General features: G+C 33.0%; 1 pseudogene; it reads left to right on the top strand.

The window, feature by feature from the left end:
- Positions 1–21,090: 21,090 nt before the first annotated feature.
- On the top strand, positions 21,091–22,656 carry LOC141564876 (SNW domain-containing protein 1 pseudogene; annotated as a pseudogene).
- Positions 22,657–27,982: the final 5,326 nt, after the last annotated feature.

Raw genomic sequence — 27,982 nt, 5'->3', positions numbered from 1 at the left:
ATTTATCTAATTCTGAAAGTGCAAGGTTGAGATCTCCCACTATTATAGTTTCACTGTCTATTTCTTTTTGCAGCTCTCTTAATTTCTCTTTTAAGAATTTAGATGCTGTACCACTTGGTGCCTATATGTTTAATACTGATACTGCTTCATTATCTATGCTACCCTTTAGTACAACATAATGCCCTTCCTTATCTCTTTTAATTAGATCAATTTTTGTTTTTGCTTGATCTGAGATGAGGATGGCTACCCCTGCTTTTTTGACTTCACCTGAAGCAATAGTGGATTCTGCTCCACACTTTTGCTTTTAGTTTGAATGTATCACCCTTTTTCAGGTGTGTTTCCTGTAAACAACATATAGTTTTTAATCCAGTCTGCTAACTGCTTCCTCTTTATGGGGGAGTTTACCCCATTCACATTTATGGTTAGAATGACTAATTCTATATTGCTTGCCATCCTGTTAACCCCTGCTTATCCTTTTCTCCTTTTCTTCCCTCTTACCCCCCTCCCCAGTATTAAACGTGTGAGTGCCATTTGTTTTTCACATCCCTCCCTTTTTAGTTTCCCTCCCCCACCTTAAAGTTCCTCCCCCTATTTTATCCCTTTTCCTCATAATTTCTGTATTCCCTTCCCCTTAGCTTACTCCTTCCCTCTCACTTTTCAATGAAGTGGAAAAAGTTTGGTTTTTATGGTTTTGCTTGACTACTTCTTGTTTTCTCCTTGAGTCATTCATTTCTACTTGTTTAATTCTAATCTTCAATGAAGTATTTTCTTCACTCACTTTTTTATATCTTTTTGTAATTGTCCAATCGAATTTTTATCTTCTATGCAATTTTTTTCCATTTCATCAATTTTATTTTTTAGAGATTTGTTTTCTTTTTCCAACTCACTAATCCTGTTTTCCTTGGAGTTGTTTAACTTTTCCAGTTCACTAATTTTGTTTTTCAATGATTTGATTTCTTTATCTACTCTGTCTTTAAATGCATGGGATGACTTTTCCAGACTCTCTTGCCAAGCTTCACTTTCCTTTTCTCATTTCTCTTCTATCACTCTTTTGAAAGCCTTTTTGATTTCCTCTATGAGAGTTTTGTTTATTGAGGAGCAGATCATATCCCACTTAGGGGATTCCTCTGGAGACAGTCTGCTTTTAGTCTCTTCAGGGTTTGCAGTCTGCTCTCTATCCATACAGAAGCTCTCTATGGTTAGAGCCCTTTCAAATTTTTTGTTCATTTTGTCAGAGCAGGACTCAAAGAAAACAAATTGACAAGAGAAACAATTGGTCTGTTTCTGGGGGGGGAGGATGGGGCTGGATGGTGTTACCGGGCTTCCTCTACAGACTATGGGATACAGTAGCGAGGCACTAACAGGACAGTGATGGATGTGCTGTGTCTGCATTCTGAGGTTCTAAGAACACTCTGAGTCACTCTGGGGTGGGGGTGGCAGGGTCCAGAGAAGCTAGCTTTCTGGGGTTTTATTCTTTACCTCCAGTGTTTACACCTTCGCTGTTGATCTTGGCTTGCTGCCAAGAAAGAATATCCACACTGGGTTAAAGGTCATTTCCTGGAAGAGATTGTACCCCTCTCCCCTTGGGTCTGCACAGTATGAGCTGCCTGACTTACTCTGGCTGCTTGCCCTCAGTCTGAGCCCAATCAGTTGTGCCCTTCTCCCAACCAAACAAAGATTTTTTGTGGCAAATTTCAAAGATGTCTTCTATTGGTGATTATTTGAGTTTTTTTTTTTTTTTTTTTTTTTTTTTCAGGTCAAGCATTAATTCCGAGGCTTGTCATGAAGTAAATTCTGAGAGAAAACGCAGAGCACAATCAGCTTTATGCCTCCACACCACCATCTTGGCAAAAAGACTACAGAAAATTATCCCCAGGATAATATACTATGACCAAGTGGGATTTATACCAGGAATGTGGGGCTGGTTCAATATTAGGAAAACTATTAGCATAATCAACTATATTAATAACCAAATTAACAAAAAACATATGATCATCTCAATAGATGCAGAAAAAGCATTTGATAAAATCCAACATCCATTCCTACTAAAAACACTTGAGAGTATAGGAATAAATGGACTATTCCTTAAAATAATGAGCATATATTTAAAACTGTCACTAAACATCATATGTAATGGTGATAAACTGGTACCTTTTCCAGCAAGATCAGAAGTGAAACAAGGTTGCCCACTATCACCATTATTATTCAATATTGTACCAGAAACGCTAGCCTCTACAATAAGAACGGAGAAAGAGATTCAAGGAATTAGAGTAGGTAATGAGGAAATCAAACTATCACTCTTTGCAGATAACATGATGGTATACTTAGAGAACCCCAAAGACTCTGCTTAAAAGCTATTAGAAATAATTCAGAATTTTAGCAAAGTTGCAGGTTACAAAATAAATCCACCTAAATCCTCAGCATTTTTATACATTACCAACCAATCCAACAGCAAGTGATACAAAGAGAAATTCCATTCAAAATAACGGTTGATAGTATAAAATATTTGGGAATATATCTATCAAAGGAAAGTCAGGAATTATATGAAAAAAATTACAAAACTCTTGCCACAAAAATAAAGTCAGATTTAAATAATTGGAAAGACATTATGTGCTCTTGGATAGGCCGAGTGAATATAATCAAGATGGCAATACTCCCTAAACTAATTTATTTATTTAGTGCTATACCAGTCAGACACCCAAAAAACTATTTTAATAACCTAGAAAAAATAACAACAAAATTCATATGGAAGAATAAAAGGTCAAGAATTTCAAGGGAAGTAATGAAAAAAAAATCAAATGAAGGTGGTCTAGCTGTACCTGATCTAGAACTATATTATAAAGCAGCAGTTACCAAAACCATTTAGTATTGGCTAAGAAATAGACTAGTTGAGCAGTGGAATAGGTTAGGTTCACAGGGCAAGATATTAAATAAAAATAGCAATCTAGTGTTTGACAAACCCAAAGATCCCAACTTTTGGGATAAGAATTCATTATTTGACAAAAATTGCTAGGAAAACTGGAAATTAGTATGGCAGAAACTAGGCATGGACCCACACTTAAAACCACATACTGAGATAAGATCAAAATGGGTCCATGATTTAGGCATAAAGAAAGAGATTATAAATAAATTAGAGGAACATAGGATAGTTTACCTCTCAGACTTGTGTAGGAGGAAAGAATTTGTGACCGAAGGAGAACTGGAGATCATTATTGATCACAAAATAGAAAATTTTGATTACATCAAATTAAGAAGCTTTTGTACAAACAAAACTAATGCAAACAAGATTAGAAGGGAAGTAACAAACTGGGAAAACATTTTTACAGTTAAAGGTTCTGATAAAGGCCTCATCTCCAAAATATACAGAGAATTGACTCTAATTTATAAGAAATCAAGCCATTCTCCAATTGATAAATAGTCAAAGGATATGAACAGACAATTTTCAGATGATGAAATTGAAACTATTTCCACTCATATGAAAGAGTGTTCCAAATCACTATTGATTAGAGAAATGCACATTAAGACAACTCTGAGATACCACTACACACTTGTCAGATTTGCCAAGATGACAGGAACAAATAATGATGAATGTTGGAGAGGATGTGGGAAAACTTGCACACTAATGAATTGTTGGTGGAATTGTGAAAGAATCCAACAATTCTGGAGAGCAATCTGGAATAATGCCCCCAAAGTTATCAAACTGTGCACATCCTTTGATCCAGCAGTGGTACTACTGGGCTTATATACCAAGGAAATACTAAAGAAGGGGAAGGGACCTTTATGTGCCAAAATGTTTGTGGCAGCCTTTTTATAGTGGCTAGAAACTAGAAAATGAATGGATGTCCATCAATTGGAGAATGGTTGCGTAAATTGTGGTATATGAATGTTATGAAATATTATTTTTTTTGTAAGAAATGACCAACAGGAGGAATACAGAGAGCCTTGGAAAGACTTACATCAACTGATGCTGAATGAAATGATCATTATACACTTTAACAATGATATTGTATGAGGATGTATTCTGATGGAAGTGGATATCTTCAACATGGAGAAGAGCTAATCCAATTCCAATTGATCAATGATAGACAGAATCAGCTACATCCAGAAAAGGAACATTGGGAAAAGAGTGTAAACTGTTAGCATTTTTTGTTTTTCTCCCCAGATTATTTTTATCTTCCTAATTCAATTCTTCCTTTGCAACAACAACAACAAAACTCGGTTATGCACACACACACACACACACACACACACACACATATATATATATATATATATATATATATATATATATATATATATATATATATATATATATATATATATATATATATATATATATATATATATATATTGTACCTAGGATATACTATAACATATTTAATATGTATGGGAATGCCTGACATCTAGGGGAGGGGGTGGAGGGAAGGAGGGGAAACATTTGGACAGAAGGGAATACAAGGGATAATGTTGTAAAAAAATTCCCTATGCATATGTACTGTCAAAAAAATGACATAATTATAAAATTAATTTAAAAAAAATTAAAAAATAAAAACGATTACTAGGCCCCCCCTTTTTTTAAAATCATGACTTTTAGGTAGTCCAATAATACATTCTTCTCTCCTGGATCTATTTTCCAGGTCTGTTGTTTTTCCAGTGTGATATTTCACATTGCCTTCTAATTTATATTTTTTGGGTTTTGTTTTATTGTTTTTGATGTCTCATAAAGTCATCAGCTTCCATTTGCTAAATTCTAATTTTTAACAAATTATTTTCTTCAGTGAATTTATACCCCTTTTTCTATTTGGCCAATTCTTCTTGTGAAGGGTTTTTTTTTTTTTTTTTTTTTTTTTTTTTTTTTTTTTCTATTTTGCAAATTCTACTTTTCTAAACATTATTCTCCTCATTGGCTTTTTATACCTGTTTTACCAATTGGTTCAGTCTCTTTTTAAACTGTTTTTTTCTTTAGCTTAAAGCGTGCTCGCATGTATGTATGTATGTGTATTTCTCCTTTAAGAAACTATTGACTCTTATTTCATGATTTTTTTTGCATCTTTCTTATTTCTCTTCCCAATTTTTCCTCTTCCTCTCTTACTTGATTTTTAAAATTCTTTTTTGGGATTTTCCATAGCTTAAAATCAATTAATATTAGTCTTGGAGGTTTCTGAAGTAAGAGCTTTGATTTTGTTATGTTTTTTTTAGTGTGTTTTGATCTTCCTTTTTATAATAGTAAGTTTTTTTGAGAACTTTTTTTTCTCCTGTGGTTTGCAAATTTTCTCAGCTTAATTCTTGATGTTTATCACTTTGTGTAAGTTAGGCTTTGCCTTTTAGCCTCAAGTTTTTGTGCTACTGTTTTCATAGATATTTCTAGAGACCTCTAAGTTTTCAGTTCTTCCAAGTGTTCCTCCTTTCCCTAGGACTGTCACTTAGGACAGTGACTCAGGTCTGAGTATGGGCAAAGCAAGAGAGTCCTGCCTTACAGCTAGGAAAGCTATACTTGTAATCTCCTTTTTATCATTTTATTAATGCCTTTACCATCTACAGGCTGAGAGCTCCAGAAGCAGCTGCAACCATTCCTGACATAGTGGTTCCCAAGACTTACTCTTTATCTACAATCACTCTTTACCTCCTTTTCTCTCATTCATTCCTCAACCTTTTCAGTTTGACTTTGAATTTCATCACTCACTTAAAACTCCTCAAAATACCAAATATCTCCCAATCTTCTCTAAATCTTCAAACAGAGGAAAGATGGCCTCCTATTAAGATAAAATATAATACTATATTTTCAACCAGGTTTGTTTATATCGAATTTCCAGAAGTTCCTTTCTATTCTGTGAATTTGATGAGCCTTTGAAGACAATTCAACTTGATATTCAAATTTGGATATTCAGTACAGTATGCATTGTATTTTTAATTTGAATTTTTATCATGTTCTAAGCAGCTGAAAAGGAGGACAGACAATAAAGACAAAACCAAATCACAGTGAAAGGGAAACCCTTTTGTAAAATACTGTGAGTTCTTTTCAGAGTAGAGATAGTACAGGCAACTGAGAATCAAACAACAAAATCAATTAGCCATTATACTGCAAATGATTCAGTTAGCAGATTTCATGAAGCTTGTTTACATACTCTTGCATATATGAAATTTTACCTTTCACTTGCATCAATGTGGACAATATTTGATAAAATTCTAGTACATTGAAAGTTCCCCAATTTCACCATGTGTTTAAATTTTTAAAGCATTCTCTTTACATTGTTTGTCATTTTTGTTTATTTTTCATAAGTAAAATAAAGTCCACTCTGTGGATTATTGACTAACATACTCATCTAATTTATATTATTTCCTCTGTTTGATATAATTGTCTTGGTATTAGTGCATGACTTGAAAGAAAATTTACATATAAAAATGTCAATGAGAGTCATTTCAGTTGGATATTTTTCATTATTGAAAGTTCTGCTGAATTAATTAATTAATGTTATGGAGAAATGAAATAACTAGTTATTGAATTTTAGCATGACTTTTCAGATAGATTGTTTTTTTTGTTTGTTCCTTTTGTAAGGAAATAAGAGCCCTGGTTGAGAGGAATTGTTGAAAATCTATTTTAATCCACAATGTACTTGCAAGAATTTTGTAACTACATATAGTAACAAAATGTAAGAATCAGTCAGAACTTCTACTTAGAGGGGGAGAGATTGAAGCTAATAGTGAAGGAGAGCAAGTAGTTTTAGGAGGATAATGCATATAGAGAATTAGAATAACAAGAGGTTATTTTCATGGTTAAGATAGTAAGGAGTTTGGGGTAAAGGTGGAATCAAGTTTGCAACTATTTCTTTTGCATGGCTGAGGTGGTCTTATGATCTGAGGAGATGGAAGTGGAAGTCATAAAATTTCAAATTTGGTAAGCAGTATGAAGTGGCCAGTCAAAACTACATTGTACAAAGATTATGTGGCAGCATGTGGATTGATGCAAGGTAAAGTCAACTAGATTCATTAGGAAATTATTACAGTAGTAAAGAGAGTAATGTATAGACTAGGCGGGTAGCAGTGGAAATAAAAAAGATAGCCACATTTTGGTAGGTATTATAAAGGAAGAAACAACAAGATATGATGACCAGAAAGGAAGGAGTAAAAGATAACCAAAGTTCTGAATGTGGATGATTGTACAAATACAGTAATTAAGAAGATTTCAATAAAGGAAAAGTAGTCTGATTTTAGATATGAATACATATGTATGTATGTGTATATACACACATAAACATACGTATATATGTAAGTATATTTATTCATATGTATATCACTATGTATACCAAAACTGACATAAATCTGAATAATATATGTAGGTAGACAGTATGAAAAATGAACAGATTATTAAAAAGAGGAATGCATCTTTCTCTTTTATGAAATGTAATGTTTTATGCTTTTATCACAATAAAATGCTTATAATAGTTCAATTCAAATCAATTTAAAAATATTTGTGAAATTCCTTCAGCATAAAATATATCTAATGAATCTATCATCTTGTTTTCCATTAATTAAAAGGTAAAAATCAGAGAGAACTATATTTTGGACTATTAAAACTTTTCAATGAACCTTCCAAGATATAAGAATTCCTTCTCTCTCCTTAAGGAAAATTTTAAATAACCTCCTGGTTGCTTTTAAAGTGATAAAGTAGAGAATGAATTCTCTGAAGATTATTTGTTGCTAATTTACTTTCATTCCTGTTTTAAACAAGAGTTGATGAGCTATTAGTCTTGAATAAATGTTGAGAATTAAATTAATTCTTTTTTCTGTTCTGAAAACAGAAACAAGTTGCTAATTTTCTAGGAAATCTTTTTTAAAACTTTAAAAGCCTTTTTATTTAAAATACAGGAGTTTTGCTTTTTTATATTAAAAAAAAGTTGGTGAAGCTTATATTTGTCATTTACACATCTCACAAGGTTATTTTTTGAATTATGTAGCCTAAAATGTTACAGGTATTTGAAATCTTCCTATTTGTTCACTAAAAATAGGACAAACTATAATATTGTTATTATCCAAAGTTTTGGAAGGTTACCTAAGTCTAGCTTCAGAACCATTTATGATTCATCCATCAATAATTATCATACTGAATTATTTATTCTAAAATGTCATAGTATCTCACTATTTATAGAGCATTGACACTTCATGAATATTGAATTGTCTTACCATTATGACATTCATACACATTTTCAATAAGTAAAATGTGAAATTTTGGCAATGAAGGTGGTATCTATCTTTTTTTTAAAGAATATTTTGATTAAGAAAAATAAAGACTAGTGAGTCATATTCAGTTATAGGTACTTGGGCATCAATTTAGCATTCTGAAAAACTTTATTAATATTTTCCAGTTACAATGGTATAATTTAGTAGATGGATCTGTACATGGTTGTTATAATTCCTCACTTTTATTCTTCACCTGAAATATAGCTAATGCATTGACTAAACAGAAAAATAAATGAATTCCAGTGTTTCTGAATACCATTTAATGGGAATTTCCCCCCACATTTTTTTCCAATTGACAAAAGATTTTAAATGTTATTTTTATAAAAGTTAACCTTGACAATGTAGAATTGTTGGGCAATTTATAAATACCTTCTACAATCAAACATACAATTGGGCTACCATTACTGATATCATCCATAAAATAAGAGTATTAATTTTTATGTCACTTAAGTTTTTCAAAATTATTGATAACATTTTTATAAGAAATATTCACAAATAAATTCCTCCTATCTAACTTAGAGACTCATCCTTTGTTACAAAGGAAAAGGAAGAAAATGGTGGTGGGGAAGGGGCTAATTAAAACTAACTAACAAATCACGGGAATCTGAGAATGGGTATAATGGTGCATGCACATAGTTCTGAGTTTTTCAAAGAAGAAAGAGTTTTGTTTTGTTTTGTTTTGTTTTGTTTTTTCTTATTTCTTCATTAGGTACAAGTTTTGTCATTAAAATTTTATACTGTATAGTTCTATAGTAATTGTGTATGCTCCTTTCCCCATTCTATTATTTTTACTTTGCCTCAGTTCATGTATCTTCCCATGAAGCATTGTATTCATCATATTTATTTATTTTGCAATAATCTTCAATTAATTTCATGTGCTACAATTTGTTTTGTCCAATTAATGAAGTTTATTCATCTAATGAAAAAATATTCTAGTTCAGGAAGTTTAAATTAAATAGTATATACATGTGCTCAAAGTAATATAATACTTTCCAAACCTCCAAGGGCTGAATTAAATGATTAATTAGCAATATATTTTGCAAGTCTGATCGAAGTAGACAATAAAAATCCAATATTTTAGTTCAGCCTCCAACTCTTTTTCTTATCTTTACTTTTCAATGCATGTTTTTCTTTTCTTATTTTTCAGTATGTTTTAATTGTTTAATCTCCTTATAAATATGACCTTCATGAATACTATGTTGTAGCTCAATTGATAAAACCACAAAGTAAAATCAAAGTGCATATCTCCTTACATATCCTTACTTTACTGAAGAATCCATTTAGCTAAAGACAATATAAACTATAGTTATTGAAAAGAGAACTTTTATTAGCAAATTTATTTACTGGAACTTGTTTGCATTCCTCCCATGAAGAACACTAATGTATGAGTTACATGACCTTGTGGTTTGAAAACTCAGTCTTTTAAAATAACACTTGAGTAAGGTCCTCTGAAACTTAGTAACTGGCTGTATTGAAGGAATTATGATATATTATGGAGACAAAACTAGGGAATATAGGAGGCTTAAGGTCAAGAGAAAGAAGATTCTAAGCATAACATGATCAGTCAACAGAAAGGCAAGGAATTTGGAGATGGAGTGTCTTTTTTGAGAAATACCTAGCAGGTCTGTGTCACTACATGTGGTGGTGAAGAAAGCATAACAACAGTAGAGAGATAAAAATAACAGGTTATGATAGACTCTAAAACAAAGGATTTCATATTTAATTCTAGAGGTAATAGAGGATAGGGAACTACTGTAATTAATTGATAAAATCTATTCCATTTCTGAAACCAGGCTCTGGATTTGTTTCAGGTTGTTTTTATTATTATTATTATCATTATTATTTCTTGGTTGTTTGAAGATAGATGAATAGATAAGCAGCTCAGGAATTGCAGTTTTACAGATTCACTGAAAAAAATATTGGTATTAATGAATCCAATTCAATCCACTCTCTTCTCTACTTTCTACTTAACCCCATGGCTAATTCATTTTCATTTGTCTATCTAAAGCAAAGTTTCTTAAACTATGGGTTGTCATCCCATATGAGAAACTGAATGTAAAAATTGTGAAATTATGATTTATTATCAGTGAATGTTTGATGTATACTTATGTTATATATTTATATACCTGGGTTCATGAAAAAAAAATTCTCTGGCAAATAGGGGTCACGAGTGCAAAACATTTAAGAAGCCCTTGAATACTTGTCCAAGATAAATACATTGATGTGCCAAATTCTGTCACAAATCATGACCTGATTAATATACATGTTTTTATTTACTTTTGCGTGTGTGTGTGTGTATGTGTGTGTGTGTGTGCCAGTTTTTAGCTATCTAGACCAATACAATCTTTTGCAATACTATAGGTTTCATTGTGGAAGAATTGTAACTTCCTGGGACTGAATGCAATCAATATGATGTCTATGAATAGGACAGTTTGTAGAAATTAAATATTAATTTATGATTATTTGTGCAACATCTTCTATAACACACACATTAATACATTTGCTCATTGGATAGCCTTCCCACTAAAACATTCAATTTAATATTAGTTTTTCTTTAGAATAATCATTGAGCTTTTAACCAGTTAAATCTACATTCCACAAAATCAATAATATTGCAGTAGGATCAAGTCTGAAGAGATCCTCCACACAGATGTCCAGTTACTGAAGAAGTTTTACAAGTAAAATAATTTAGTTGTTGTTGTTGTTGTTGTTGTTTTTAAACTAACATCTTTTTCTCACTTAATTCTTATTCAAGGGGATCATTCAAATACTCTGCCTTGTTCTGAACAAATTTGGTAAATTTCTTTCCATGTTTTTTCAGGGAACATGGTGACTAAGGTGAAGATTAAATCTATTATCAATTTCCAGTTTGTGAAGGGGGCTGGTTAAGCATTGCCTCCTGGCTATAAGTTTATAAGTTGTATTCATGTTTGTATTGTTGATTTTGTGACCTAAAGATAGGAATTTAAATTTATTCCCAAGAAAATTCATCTTATTACATTAGCTCCATCAACTAGATAATTCTATATAATGTCAGCATTATAAATTATAAATTTTTTTAATGCATGATTTTTACCTTGAAGTGGGCTAGGAGGCTCATTAAGAGATTAAAAATATTGCTTGAGCTTATTTTTTTGATTTTAAGATGTTGTGAAAATATCTTTATATTTCAATATATAACCAACACTATTTCTATTCTCTTTTTTTGTTGAAGATGGAAATAATCTTATACTATCTTTATTTTGGTTATAACCTCTGATTTTTTTTTTTTCCCTATACAGAGCTTTCTTCATTCAAGATGATTAGCAACTAGGTGATAAATTATAATATCAAGTAGTACCAACTGAGGGAAAAAATAGGACACATGCAGCCTGTTTTATTTTTGTTTTGTTTGCTTTCTTTCTTTCTTTCTTTCTTTCTTTCTTTCTTTCATTCTTTCTTTCTTTTTTTTTTTTTTTTTGTACAGCCCACAGGGTAAGAATGCTTTTGTATGTCATGACTCTCACATTACCAATTGTATAAAAAACAGACAACATCATCCTTTTTTTTTTTTTTAGGGAAAAAAAAAAAAAAACTTTTTTCTAAAAAATACTTCAACTAACTTGAAACCAACTAGAGATAAAATGATTTATTAGTGATCAAATAACCAGTATGTATTAGGGACAGGCCTCAGACCTAAGCCAAACTAAAAGCTGGCCTTCTATTCATCTATTCATAAATATTATCTATTAGCGCACAGTTGTTAGTTGTGGAATAATGTAATTATTTGAATTAATGTAATGTAATGTAATCCAGAGAGGTAGAGTAGTATTATCTTTTTCATAATGATATGTTAACTGAGGCCGCTATGGCATTGTATATTTAGTTAGTCTGTAAGCCAGGATTTGGACCTTTATTTTTATTGATGCTACATCCTATGCAATGTCAAATGATACAGATGCTGAAATCAGAAAACATTTCTAACCAATTACAAGATCCTATATGTGTTTAGTTGTTCAGTTTTTTTTTTTTTTTTTTTTCAGTTATATTGGACTCTTTTGTCCGCATTTTGAGTTTTCTTAGCAAAGTAACTAGAGTGGTATGCCATTTCCTTCTCCACCTCATTTAATAAATAAGGAAACTGAAGTAAATAGAGTAAATGACTTGCCTAAGGTCACACAGCTGGAAGTATCTGAAGGTTAGTTTTCTTGACTCCAGGCCCACTGTGCCACATGACTGCCTCCATATGTGTGTTTAGATACCAAATTTTGAAATAGAAACCAAAACACAGTGTTTAGTTAAAGGGAAAAGCTGTGTAAATCAAATTAAAAACATTGGAATAAAAAAAAATCAATAAATATTTGGAAAAATATGGATCTTTGTCTAAAAGAAAAGTTTCCTCTGATATCAGGCACTGATCAGTGAGGAAAATTTATTTGAGTAAAGGTATTGAATACTGTATGGTGAGTATCACAATAATGCTAACTCCCTTTCCCCCACTATCACCAAGCACAAGCTTTCAACTAACCTTGATCTTCTTATATATCCCTTGATATAGCAATTTTAAAAAAAAGAGCAATTAAAGGAATATAGATAATCTCTCTACAAGCTATCTAAAAGATTCAAACTGGGCATTTGAGGTTTAGTCTTGTATATGCTCCTTAGATAAATTAATGGCTAGACTTCCTCATACCATAGAAAGGTAGGAAGTAAATGAGGATATTTTCCCCCTGAAGTTCACCTAATTGTGTAACACATCCAGTAAAACCATTTACAGAGCTGTTACCCTATTTCTGCATCTATGAATATTCTGAAGCAGTGACCCATTTGGGCTATGAAATCAGATTCTTGTCAGACTTAAGAGTCAGTAATAGATTAGATAAAATTCCTTGTTCAAGAGGGATTAGTGTCAGATATCCTGTCTAATTAGGCTAAGATAATTCATAACAGATGGAAGCAAGGGCACATAATTGAGAATAGATAAAAAAGAATGGTGAGAGAATTGCCAGATTAGTGAATGTCAGAATATTAAAGTTGCAATTAACATGAATTTCTAATGAAAGCTAATATATTGTAGAATAGAATCAAGATCAATGAGTTGCTAATACTTTGATAAATCAGTCAACAAGCATTTATTAAATACTTACTCTGTGAGCCAGGCTCATACAAATTAAAAGAAAGGCTAAATACTGTTCCTGCTCTCAAAAAGTTCCTACAGTCTAATTAGGGAGACTATGTGCAATTAACTATTTAAGTACAAGGTATATACAATGTAGATGGAAGACAATCTCAGAGGGAAATAACTAGCAGCAGGATCAAGCAGAAAAGACTTCTTTGCCACAGGTGGGATTTGGAATGATGAAATCCAAAGAATCCTGGAAAATGGAGAACATTCCAAACTTAAAAATCAACAAAGGCATTGAGTGGAGAGATGGAGTATCTGTCATACTGGATACTAGTGCTTATGGAGGACTCCCTATTTTTTGACTCCCAATATTTTCTTTGTCTCTCATACCTGGAAGACTCTTTTTTCAACTTTTTTTTACTGACTTTGCTAGGTTCACTTATGTTCCAACTAAAATACCATCTTCTAGAGAATAGCTTTTCAAATGCCTCTTATTTCTGGTGCCTTCATATTGCTAATTATATCCTTTTTGTTTTGTACAAACCTTGTTTTGCAGCTAGGTATTAGAGTGGAGAGAATGTCAGATCTGGAGCTAGAAAGACTCATCCATATGAGTTCAGAAATGGCCTCATATACTAGCTAGCTGTGTGAGCTTGGCAAGTTATTTTAACTCCATTTGCCTCAGTTCCACATCTGTAAAATGAATTGGAGAAGGAAATGGCAAACCACTTTAGTATCTTTGCAAAGAAAACCTCAAATGTGGTCTGACAAAGAGTCAGACACAAATGAAAGAATGAATATCAAGTAATAGCTTGTTTCGTATGTATTTACATGTTTTCTCTTTTACTAAATCGAGTGTAAGGACTATCTTTTACCTCATTTTGTTTCCCCATGCTTAGCAAAGTGCTTGGCCTACAGTAGTTGCTTAAGAAATGTTTATTAATTGATTGATTGGAAGAGAATTAAAATGTAAGAAGACTTGAAAGGGCTTTTACTATACTCAGTTTGACAGGGTAAGTCATTCTTTGTTTTATAAATTTTGTATTTTAGTTAAAAATTCCTTGTCTTCTGTAGTATTCACTGTGTACTTTTTTATCTTAGAAAACTTTAGAAATTTGGTAATAGAAGCAATTTAGCATTAGAATTGTTTCTTTATGGATGCTTCACACGATAAAATTTTTTTCTTTGATATGAAAACTATGGATTTTGACTATGATATTACTGGGACTTTTCATTTAGGGACTTTGTTCAGGAAATGATCTGTCAAATTTTTCAATTTTTACTATGTCTTTTGGTTTTAATAGAACTGGCTGTACTCACTTATAAATGCTTGAATTATAGTGCCTAAGCTTTCTTTGATGGGTGTAGGTAGTGATAGCAGTGCTAGTTTTCAGCAAATCCATCGATTCTTAAATTATTTTTTTTCTTTTTTTATTAATTTTATAATTATACATTTTTGACAGTATATATGCATGAGTAATTTTTTTTATAACATTATCCCTTGTATTCATTTTTCCAGATTTTCCCTTCCCTCCCTCTACTCCCTCCCCTAGATGACAGGCAATCTCATACATTTTACATGTGTTACAGTATAACCTAGATATATGTGTGTAAATCCAATTTTCTTGTTGCACGTTAATTATTAGATTCCGAAGGTATAAGTAATCTGGGTAGATAGACAGTAGTGCTAATATTTTACATTAAATTCCCAGTGTTCTTTCTCTGAGTGTAGTTGTTTCTGTCCATCATTGATCAGCTGGAAGTGAGTTGGATCTTCTTTATGTTGAAGATATCCACTTCCATCAGAATACATCTTCATACGATACTGTTGTTGAAGTATATAGTGATCTTCTGGGTCTGCTCATTTCACTCAGCATCAGTTCATGCAAGTCTCTCCAAGCCTTTCTGAATTCGTCCTGCTGGTCATTTTCAATAATATTCCATAACCTTCATATACCATAATTTACCCAACCATTCTCCAATTGATGGACATCCATTCATCTTCCAGTTTCTGGCCACTATGAAATGAGCTGCTACAAACATTTTGGCACACACAGATCCTTTTCCCCTCTTTAGTATTTCTTTGTGATATAAGCCCAGTAGTAGCACTGCTGGATAAAAGGGTATGCAGTTTGATAACTTTTTGGCCATAGCTCCAGATTGCTCTCCAAAAGGGCCGGATTCTTTCACAACTCCACCAACAATGTATAAGTGTCCCAGTTTTCATCACATCCTCTCCAACATTGAATAAATTAATTAATGAACAAAATGCTTACTCTTCTCTATTGCCCTTGCATTACTACTATGTTATTAGTGTTAAATAATATCTGTCTATATGTATGTACATACACATACACACATACACACACATAAATATATATATGTAAAACCATTTGATTCCACATGATTAATGATAACTTTACTATCATTATATATTCTGAGCAATATCCATATTACTGTTGAATAATTTAAATCATAATTTAGTATATAAGTGGAATCATTTTTAGATAAAATTTTTCAATGAATTGATGGTGATTATAATATGAGATAGGTTGATAGCTGTGTCAGAAATACATCATTAGTTAGAAAGCAAGCTGCTAAATATTTCAGGCTGTTGTCTATATAATTATCCAGGTTATTCAAGTCAGGAAAAAATCCTTTCGATATTTCAAGAGGTAATGTTTCTCAGCCTGATTTATTTGGACAATTTCTTCAATAGTCCATCTAAATATCTATAGATACCAGTTTATTGTGATTTTTACCTGAATATATGCACTGTAATTCTGACAATTTAACTATGCTATATGTCTCTTTTTTGTTAGAAAATGATAATTTAAAACTTTAAAGAACATAGACAAAAGTTGATCAAGGAACACAGTGAAATTTTTGACACCTGCTGTATACCCATTTATAATTTTCAAAAGTGGAAAAGAGATCTACAGAAATTCAATAATGAAACAGCAAATAATCTGAAACTGGAGAAATGTAAAAGGGAGTATTGATGAGACTTTTGTCTAGAAATTAGCCAGAAAGAGAGAAACGAGACAATGACTACTTTAGGATGAAGTCTATACTTCTTCCTAAAATATGTATGCATCAATGATACATACATTCAATATGTATGTATCAAAGTAAGTTTTGTTAAGAGAGACAGTTTTGTTAAGAAGGTGATGGTTAAGATAAAAAAGTCTCAAAAACATACTATATTATATAAAATAATACTAGCCATATTAATTATTATGAATTATTATGCATATTTTAAAGATGAGGAAACTGAGGTAGACAGTGGTTGAGATATTGACCAGAGTAACACAGCCAATAAGTGCCTGAGGTTGGATTTGAAGTTCAGACCCAGAGTTCTATCCATTGTGCCACCCAGCTTTCTAGGACTTTGCAGACATCTGTTGCACTTGACCTGAATTTCTGACCTAAAATTTATATAATTCTTCTTTGCTATGTATTGTATAATATTATTTGTGATAACCAAAATGTGTTATTCTTCAGTTATTAAGGAGAGAAAAAAATGAAATTTTTAAATTTCATCAAGGCCATGTGTTAACATCTTATTCTCCAAACAATATTACTACATTAATAAGTCTTTTCAAGTTAGTCATAAAATCTTTAATGAGAATATCTAGAGAGAATGCCTAACTATAAAATATGAACATGTATGTTGTTTTCCCCAATAACTTCTGTATTATGCCATATATTAATTGCATGTCTGATAGTGCAATGATTTCAGCGTGGACTCATTCTATCAATTATTTAATTTCACACATGGTGTAGAATTTTAAAACACATGAATATTATGTTATTTTGTTTTGCCAAATTTGAGTCAAATAAACTATCCTCTATGTATGTGATGGCATGAAAGCAAACCAATTTCCTATTGAAATTACAGAAATAAATTTTTCTGAAAAAGAAAATCAAAGGCAAAGTGTAAGATAGCTCTACAAAGTCATAAAGTGAACAGATTTTTTAAAATTATAAGTATCATAGTTGAATCTGTAAAGTGAAAATTTTGTATTCCTTTTTTTTTTAGAATTTTTTTTCCACAGTATATATGCATGAGTAATTTTTTTTTCATTGTATTCATTTTTCCAAATTATCCCCCCCTCCCTCCACTCCCTCCCCCCATGACAGGCAATCTCATATATTTTACATGTGTTACAATATAACCTAGATACAATATATGTGTGTAAACAGCATTTTCTTGTTGCACATTAAGTATTAGATTCCGAAGGTATAAGTAACTTGGGTAGATAGACAGTAGTGTTAAAAATTTACATTCACTTCCCAGTGTTCCTTCTCTGGGTGCAGTTATTTCTGTCCATCATTGATCCACTGGAAGTGAGTTGGATCTTCTTTATGTTGAAGATATCCACTTCCATCAGAATACATCTTCATCCAGCATTGAAGTGTACAGCGGTCTTCTGGTTCTATTCATTTCACTCAGCATCAGTTGATGTAAGTCTCTCCAAGCCTCTCTGTATTCCTCCTGTTGGTCATTTCTTATAGAAAAATAATATTCCATAACCTTCATATACCATAATTTACCCAACCATTCTCCAATTGATGGATATCCATTCAACTTCCAGTTTCTAGCCACTACAAAAAGAGCTGCCACAAACATTTTGGCACATACAAGTCCCTTTCTGCTCTTTAGTATTTCTTTGGGATATAAGCCCAATAGCAGCAATGCTGGGTCAAAGGGTATGCACAGTTTGATAACTTTTTGGGCATAGTTCCAAATTGCTCTCCAGAATGGCTGGATTTTTTCACAACTCCACCAACAATGTATCAGTGTCCCAGTTTTCCCACATCCCCTCCAACATTCATCATTATTTGTTCCTATCATCTTATCCAATCTGACAGGTGTGTAGTGGTATCTCAGATTTGTCTTAATTTGCATTTCTCTGATCCATAGTGATTTAGAACACTCTTTCATATGAGTGGATATAGTTTCAATTTCATCATCTGAGAATTGTCTGTTCATATCCTTTGACCATTTATCAATTGGAGAATGGTTTGATTTCTTATAAATTATGGTCAGTTCTCTATATATTTTGGAAATGAGACCTTTGTCAGAACCTTTAACTTTAAAATATTTTCCCAATTTGTTACTTCCCTTCTAATCTTGTTTGCATTAGTATTATTTGTATAGAAACTTTTTAGTTTGATGTAATCAAAATCTTCTATTTTGTGATTAATAATGATCTCTAGTTCTCCTCTGGTCATAAATTCCTTCCTCCTCCACAGGTCTGAGAGGTAGACTATTTTCTGTTTCTCTAATCTATTTATTATCTCATTCTTTATGCCTAAATCATGGACCCATTTTGATCTTATCTTGGTACATGGTGTTAAGTGTGGATCCATATCTAGAAAATTTTGTATTCTTAATAACTCATTTTTGTGTATTTGTAGGAAAGGGAGTAGGGTATTTATCTGTCATTTCAATAGCTTGTAAATTTTCTAGTATAAAAACACCTTTCATCTTTTTCTGATTCCCCCATCCTTTATTCATCCCTATTCTGTGAAATGCTCTATTTGACCTATCTTAAGTTGCTACAGAATGATGTTGATTGGTTGTATATTTTAAGCAGGCCTGAAAAGTTCGATAAAATAAATCTGTGCCTGCAAAAGCCAAAGTTACCATTGACAAAAGCAATCAATTTAGCATGCTAATAAATATATTTGCTTTCACTAGGAACACTTCTAATGACTACACCTTTTCCAAGAGCTTTAATTTCTCTATATTGAGAGAATTTCATGTTACTATTTCCACTTAATGTAATGGCATCAGTGACAACAATAATTAAGAAAGCTATATCAGCCTGGACAGTGAAGTTTGAATTATTAAAATATTCTTTTCCATTTCATGATCCATGAAATGCCATTGTTTTTTATTAAGATTTCCTAATATTATATATGTATATTTGTATGTGACATGAGGGAACATGGATTAGATATGCTCATATAAAAGTAGCCTTTCTTTTGTGAGTCCAGTGATTATTAAGTAGAATTAGCTATCTTTTTAAGAGAAGTGAAAAGCTAAAAATTCCTATATGAATATAAGTGGTTCAAGGAGTTAGAAGTTAACCACAGCTATATTTTAAAATTATATAAAAACTATAATCACAATGATATTATTTCTTGAGGGAAGAATGGTAAGATGATGATGATGGAATAACTAATTTTAGATAAAAGCAAATATTTGAACAAAAGCATATTCAGTTTGTTAAAAAAAAGGTACTCTAGACAATAGCAAATAAACAAAAACACAACCTTTTCTTTAAGTTACTTATGAAACATATAGCAGAAATTCTTAATTCTCTTTCCCCACATAATTTACTGAACTATAGTTTAGCAATTTTAATTTTAAAATGTGAAATAAGCTATTTCTGTTTTGTATTGGAGCGCATGCAGGATGCATTGATAATTTTAGATTATATTAATACATTGGAGAGATATAGCTAAGAAATTTAGCTTTGATTAGAATACTATTATTTTTAATTAAGATTCCTGAGTGTTTTTCAAGAAGAAAAATACTTCAAGGTTCCATCACTTCTATCCTCTATGCAAAATGCAGAATTTGTGATTTTAAAAAAATTTATAATGGGGTATATTTACATTATCTCTAATTAAATACTAATGTTACTTATTATGTCCTTTTCTCACATCACAGTTTTAAATGAAATCTTCTCCTTAAAGAAGTTCTATGTGTATATATGTGTATGTATATAAAAAACTAAATTTTAATAATAATTTTTATGACAACTTAAGAATTAGCTATTCATTTCAATAGTACCCTTATTTTCAAACTCTTTTCCATTACTTTACACTGATTCATAGTTGAGTGATTTTCCAATATGAACAACTGTATCCGTATTAAACCTTCTAGAATAAGAATTGCTCTTCACAAAAAGGTTTGCTCTATAGAAGATGCAGGGTTACACAGGTATTAAAATATTTAAATGATTCAATTCACCTGGAGGGAAGGATCATTATTTATAGGTCAAAATCCTATAATACTGCAAGCAAAGGAATACCTGTATTTCAGTATTTACCATCTTGTTATGTTAGGATTCTTACAGATGTTATGGACCAAAGACAAGGTAATGTGCTTAGTTCACACCTTTAAAGGAGTTTACACCTTTAAAGGAGTTCAATCATTGGTCCTTTAAGGAACTCCCACAAGCCCAGGGAGTACCCACAAGCCCATTCTCTGGGAGGCTATAAGGAACAAAGATTCAGTGGTGTCAGTCAGTCTGGATGGGGTCAAGGAGAAAACTTCCCAGGAGAACTTCAGGGAAGCTCAAGGAGATTCAGAGCCAGGATTCCGTGGATTCACAAGTCCAGCAGATTCACAAGTCTAAAGGAAAAGATTGCTCATAGAAGATTCACAACTAGGATTGACTTCTGGGAAACCCACAATCCCACACTCTTGGAGGCAGAGTCAAGAATTCATTCCCACGTCTACCTTCATCCTGGCTTGGAGGCTTTGATTCAGAGGCAGCTGGGGATAAGATTTGGAAAGAGACAGTAAAGGACTTTAATTCCTGGATGCATTTTGCGATTGTTGACCTGAACTGAAAGGAAGGCTGCCTCCAGAAGCTCTCCAAGAAATCTGCCCCCAGAGAACTATTGTGATTTAGAGAAAAGAAAACATCACATTTTGTCGCCCAATGTGGGGCTTAGTAAACCCCTCGTAGCTCAGCTGCTGCAAGCACTAAAAGCAGCAGAAGAAGATGGCGCTGACCAGCTTTTTACCTGCTCCAACTCAGCTTTCTCAGGACCAGATTAAGGCTGAGGAAAGGGCAAGATCACAAAGATCAAAGCAGACTGCCTTTGTCTCATCAAGAAGAAACCTCCCCCTTACGGGTATTGGAAAGGTTGGATATCTCATTTTTAGAGGATTTTGGAGATGGAGGTGCCTTTCCAGAAATACATGTGGCCTAGTAACTATTGGATATGGGAAGATAGAAGAAAATGTCCAACACATTGGCTATTCAGGTGGATGCAGAGGGAAAAATTAAATATGATGCAATTGCTCGGCAGGGACTATCAAAGGACAGGGTCTTTTATAGCAAATACACTGACCAGGTACCTAAAGAAGTTATGAATGCATATGACCCAGACATGAAAAGACCTGATGAAGAAGCCATTAAAGAGATAAGACAAGGGTAGCCCTAGAGAAATCTGTGTCTCAGAAGGTTGCTGCTGCTATGCCAGTTCAAGCTGCAGATAAACTAGTTCCAGCTCAGCATATCCAGTATACGCCATCTCAGCAAGGAGTAGCTTTCAATTCTGGAGCTAAGGAAAGAGTTATTTGGATGGTGGAAATGCAGAAAGATCCAATAGAGCCTCCAAGATTCAAAATTAATAAGGAAATTCCTCATGGGCCTCCTTCTCCTCCCATACCTGTGCATTCTCATAGTCGAATGATGACTGTGAAAGAGCAGCAAGAATGGAAAATTCCACCTTGTATTTCAAACTGAAAAATTGCAAAGGGCTATTCTATTAGACAAATGTCTGGCTGCTGATGGAAGAGGACTGCAGACAGTCCACATAAATTAAAACTTCACCAAAGTAGCTGAAGCTCTTTACATTGCTGATAGAAAGGCTCTTGAGGCAGTAGAGATGTGAGCTCAAGTAGAGACAAAAATGGCCTAAAATGAAAAAAAAAGAAACATGAAGAGAAGCTTCAAGAAATGGCCCAGAAAGCTCGGGAGAGAAGAGCTGGAATCAAGACTCATGTAGAAAAAGAGGATGATGAGGCTCGGGAACGAGATGAAATAAGACATGATAGACACAAAGAGAGACAACATAGCAGAAATCTTTCCAGAGCAGCTTATGATAAGTCAAAATTACAGAGAAATGAGAATCAAGATATCAGTGAAGTCATTGCTCTTGGTGTGCCCAATCCTCAGACTTCCAATAAAGTTCAGTATGACCAGAAGCTATTCAACCAAACTAAGGGTATGGACAGTGGTTTTGCTAGTGGAGAAGCATGGAGAAGGGGCAAAGACATGGCCCAAAACATCTACAGACCCAGCAAAAATCTGGACAAAGACATGTATGGTGATGACCTAGAGGCCCAAATAAAGACCAACAGATTTGTTCTTGATAAGGAATTCTCTGGATCAGATCATAGACAGCGAGGCCGTGAAGGACCAGTTCGATTTGAAGAAGATCCTTTTGGTCTGGACAAATTTTTGGAAGAAGCTAAACAGCATGGAGGGTCTAAAAGACCCTCAGACAGCAGCTGCCCTAAGGAGCATGAACATGAAGACAAGAAGAGGAGGAAGGAGTGAGTAGAGTAGCCTCTCAGAAGAGAATGAACTACTATCCTTACAATGATGACAGTGGTCATTAGGGAATTCTATGTAAATGGTCAGGATGAAAACCAAATCTGGGATTGTAGATCCCACTACTCTTTATTACTGGGCTGGGGGAAAGGGAAGTATACTTTAAACTAGTCTTTTTATTTTTAAGGGGGTGGGCCATATTCTCAGTATAAGGTTTTTGTTTCCCCCTCTCAGTCAAGCCACCTTTCCCAACTCCATTAACATTGACAGAAGCTCCATACTACTTGGCCACACCAAATTAAGACTGTTGTGGTAGATACCTTTTCAGGATTCACTTTTGCAATGCCAACAGCAAAAGAGACAGCCTAAGTGGTCACTGAATTCCTTATCCAAGCATTTGCAATTATGGGAGTGCCACAAGAAATAAAAACAGACAATGGACCTGCATATACTTCTAAACATTTTGCACACTTTTGTGCACAATATAAAATTTTACATACCACTGGAATACATTTTAATCCTCAAGGTCAGGCAATAGTAGAGAGAAGAAACAGAGACATTAAGACACTCCTTCAAAAACAAAAGAAAAAGAGAGCTAGAGACTGAAGCTGGCTGGAGACATTCTGACAAGAACTCATTGAGGAACCAAGGAGAGAGATAGACCTCTACTAAAGCCAACCAGGCCACAGTAAAAGATTCAGGATTTTTAAGGACACAATAGAGAATCTGGACTTTAATTTCTGGCTGCATTTTGGGATTATGGAACTGCAGCTAAAGCCAAGGCTGCCACCAGAAGCTCCCAAGAAACCTCCTCCCAGAGAATGATCACAATCTAGAGAAACAGAACATCACATTTTTAGATACAGTTTTGCATATATATATATATATTGGAACTGAGGAAATAAAATAGAATCTAAACTTAAACAAGGGCAACCTAAACATATACATATATATTAGAACGTGAAAACAAATCTGGTTATATGACTCACCAAGTATTAAGGACATATCAAGTCAAGTCTTATTTTTGATCCTGAGAAATTTGTGGAAGCAAATTGAACTTCTGGTTATATCTGTGTTTCCTTTGTTCAGATAGATATTGTCAAAAATCTTTATCTATGAAGTATGATCTTTATGTTTAGAAACTGACTAATGTTGAATGTATTTTTAATGCTTAATTATTATTGCAAAAATCTATCAATAAGGAATTCACTGATTTTATGTCATAAAGAGCCATGTGTACCTATGTAATTATACAAATATTAATACATAATAGTAATAATATGTCACTAGAACTTGGGAGTAAGGACAGAAGCTGAAACATATTAAGAAATATAAATGCAACTAATACATTTTTATCATTCATTAGTGGTCATTAAATTAATGAGTTAGCTAGGGATGCTCTCAGGTCTTATTAGAACTAATTGAAGTGGCAAAGTCACCTAAAGTTAAGAATGTCAAGGTAGGAGCTCCTCTCATCTTGGACAACAGAAGAAACAGTTTGCATATTTTTATCACAAGAGGAACAAAGTTTTATGAGCTACACAGAAATATAAGTTTGTGGAAACATATTAATGTTTCATACACTGTAGTACAATATTAGATTACAGAAGAAAATTCAGATAAATTTTGCAATTGATGGTCTCAGAACACTGGGTCATACATCATATCACTGGGAACAAAAATCAAGAAATAAAATCTATTACTTTATTTCTAGACTAGGTATTTTTTTAAATAAAAGATTGGCTATAATAAATAAAGATGAATGCTATAAATATATTAATTCAAGATTTCATGCATAATTATCCCACAGTAAACATGTTTGATGATATTACAGTGAAGTGAGATATAATTGTTATATAAAAATAAGCTAAAGAAATGGCTGCTACAGATTTAATGTGAATCATTTGAGTAACATGTCCAAAGTCAAATCCCATATCTTTCTTTGAGTAGGCTTCCAACATTTTAAATTGAATTCAAAAGGTATTGCATAATAGCCATATATTTTCTAAGAAGTATAATGACTGTTTTTTTTTTTTTAAGTAATCTTCATTTGTTATAGCACAATTTAATGAACTCAAATGCTTGCTTGTTTGGTCTGATTAGTCATGATGTATTACTAGGGTTATTTGCAAAATAATAGTCATCTTCTAAGAGGAAATTTGGGCAAACAATTAAAAAAAATTCGGCCAACTTTTAGTGTGTGCAAAGAAGAATATAGGACTAGAGAAAACTTTTGAAAATGGTACTGAATGACAACTTAGTGCGAAGATTCTCTGCCCCCACCAAATTAAAAACTACAATAAAGTTCATTTGATACTTCAGTAGCATAAAGAAAAATGTCACCATAAGAAATTTTGCAGAAAGAACAAAAGAATAATATATAAAAGTCGAAATTGAAAAGGCTTCTCAGAGTTTGCCTTTATCAGGATTCCAGGAATTATATATCAGTTCCACAAAGCATACACATAGGCAATAACAAAGAATTCAATTATACAAACAATAGTAACATATGACTTAGAGCTAATATATGTGGTAGGTAATACAAAGTAGAGGAACTCTCCCAATGGGAGTGGGATAACTCAAACAATAGAGAGAAAGAGGAGAGAGAGAGAGAGAGAGAGAGAGAGAGAGAGAGAGAGAGAGAGAGAGAGAGAGAGAGAGGGAGGGAGGGAGAGAGAGAGAGAATGAATCCTGGTTCTTACCAAGGGAAAATTCTGGAAGTATTGAGAGAGTAGGCTGGGAAGAGACAAATGCCTTCTCTCATGTCTTCCCAAAATCTTTTCCTTTAGCAAGCTGAAATGGAGTTGGTTTTTTCCATTTTCACTATCTAAACTGGAACATTCCAAGTGTCTCATTGTCACAACCTTGATCTTGATGAATCCCTTCTGGTCTTGATCTTTTCAGGTTACTTACTGTTCCTGTTTATTCCTGACTCATCTCTGTCTGGGCAGGGACTAATTTCCTGGTGACTTCCTTCCTTCCTTCCTTCCTTCCTTCCTTCCTTCCTTCCTTCCTTCCTTCCTTCCTTCCTTCCTTCCTTCCTTTCTTTCTTTCTTTCTTTTTTTCCTGTTTTGCTGAGGCAATTGGGCTTAAGTGACCTGCCCAGGGTCACTTAGTAGTTAGTAAGTGTTAAGTGTCTGAGGTCAAATTAGAACTCAGGTCCTCCTGCTTTCAGGGCTGTTACTCTATCCACTGCACCACTTAGCTGCCCCTGACATTTTTTAGGGCTCATATATTTTACTGTTTTATATCTACTTTTCTCTGATTATAAATACTTAATATGACTTCGAAGTTAATAGAATTTAGTTCTTTCCAGAGAGTTGCCTTCAGTTTCACCATGTGGCTGATGAATTTTGGTACCCCATTTAGTGGTGTGAAGCAATAATTTATTTTACTTTCTGTATTTTCTGAATTTTATTTGTCTTTAAAGTTTTTGAAGGAAGGAGAAAAAGAAGGAAGGATGAAAAATTGATAGATTAGTGTAGTGACTAAGAAAGTATTTGTGTCAAGGAATTATAGCCTATACTACAACTTCTCCATTTACTTTCTTCTTTTCACTTTACAAAACACTATTTTCTAAAGTAAAACTACATTCTTACTTTTTTTTTTTTTTTGCTGGGACATATCAACCATTATATTATTTTTCCCAGGATATGGGATGAACTAGAATATATTTTTTGAAATATCACTTCATAGGAAGAATGCTACTGCATGCTTGAGGGTACTTGAAATGCTACTCTAAATTCCTAATTGGAAAATTTGACCTTCTTAATTACCCTTACTTTTTCTTTTTTAAAATTTAATTTTTTAAAAATTTACTTAAGAATAAACTTTATTTTTTCTTTCTTTTAACTCAGCTCTTCACTGCTTGTTACAACAGGAGGTATTCCTGCTGAGCAGCTCTCAATGTTGGCAAATGCCAGTTTAAGTTAATGTTAAAGAAAAACAATTTTAAAAGGGGAAAAAATAGCTTCTGTTTTGGTTTCCCTTAGCAGGGAGCCAATTTTAATCACTAGGCTTTTTATATTCCAGCCAGCAGACAAGAGTGTTGAGAAAATTGATTTGGCCCCCACCTCCACAGAAAAAGAAACAAACTGTTCAAAGAACAATTTTTTGCAGATGTGGCATCATTTCATGAGGAAAACCCCCTTTGCCAGTCTCTCATCTTTCCATTTCTGACAACTGCTGGCATTATTTTTTAAATTTCCCTTCAACAAGTTGTCAAAACTTAGGCAATACACAAAGGTGTTTATATACTGACTGTAAGACAGAGAAAAGATAATCTGTGTGGTTTACATCCACAAATTGTCTTATCTGACAGAGAGCTTTGGCCCTAATCAATTGTGTGGCAAACCATGGCAACATTAAGCTAATGAGTGGTGAATTTCACAGAATAGTTTTATTGCTTTGTATCCCATATGTTTCTGTGCTACAGACATATCCTAGGTACACAAGAAATGTTGATGGCTGATTGTAGTCTCCTTGAGGGCAGAAACAAAACTTTTATTTATTTGTGTATCCTCTTCAACATCTGCACCAGTTAGCACTTGGGAAATGTTTTGTGAATTGCAATGGCACATGTAGTAGAAATAAAGGAATTCAGTTCTAAATATTGGCAACATACAGAGCTGAAATGTATAATTCACTGCACCTTTTCAACACCAAGAAACTCCATTTAGCTTTCAGAGTGTTAGTTATCACACTAGTTTATGGCAATTTTCTATTTTTTCTATATTTCTTCACAAGAATATTAGTGTAGGGAACAATGGTTTAAAAAAGTGTATTCTAGTGTTCATGTGTACAATATACTTCATCTTTAAAAAAGCTATTTAAATGATATAGAAGATAAGAAGGAGATAAGAAGGAAAGGAGGAAAGAAGATATTTTCTTTACATAGTTATAATGTCAATTAATTTTACAGAGATTTCTATGAATAGGAATGATGTACACTCAGAAATTAAATAGACTTTATCAGTGAAATGGATATAAAATAGAGCAACACAAATACATAATATAGGCACAAAACCCAGTAATTTCAGGGGAAAAAAATAAGCTCTTTCTTCTTGCTGCAGAACATCAAACTGAATCTCAAACCTGGGAGTGATTTTCATTTCCTTTCTTACTACCTCATACCTATTTTGTGTACAGAGCTCACTTTGAAGTTAATGAAAGTCTCTTATGTTTTGGAAAACTATATCGGGATATAGAGGAGAATGGGGACTGTGATGATAATTTAAAGACACAGGTCTAAATCTGTTGGCATCATTGTGCCTGTAATTTAAATGGAAAATAAACAAAACAAGAGAGGTATATTTTCTCTTAGTGCTGCTCA

Source organism: Sminthopsis crassicaudata, chromosome 3, assembly GCF_048593235.1.
Source record: "Sminthopsis crassicaudata isolate SCR6 chromosome 3, ASM4859323v1, whole genome shotgun sequence".
NCBI classification, from domain to species: domain Eukaryota; kingdom Metazoa; phylum Chordata; class Mammalia; order Dasyuromorphia; family Dasyuridae; genus Sminthopsis; species Sminthopsis crassicaudata.
The sequence above is the reverse complement of the archived record's forward strand: the minus strand, read 5'-3'. Positions and strand labels throughout refer to the sequence as shown.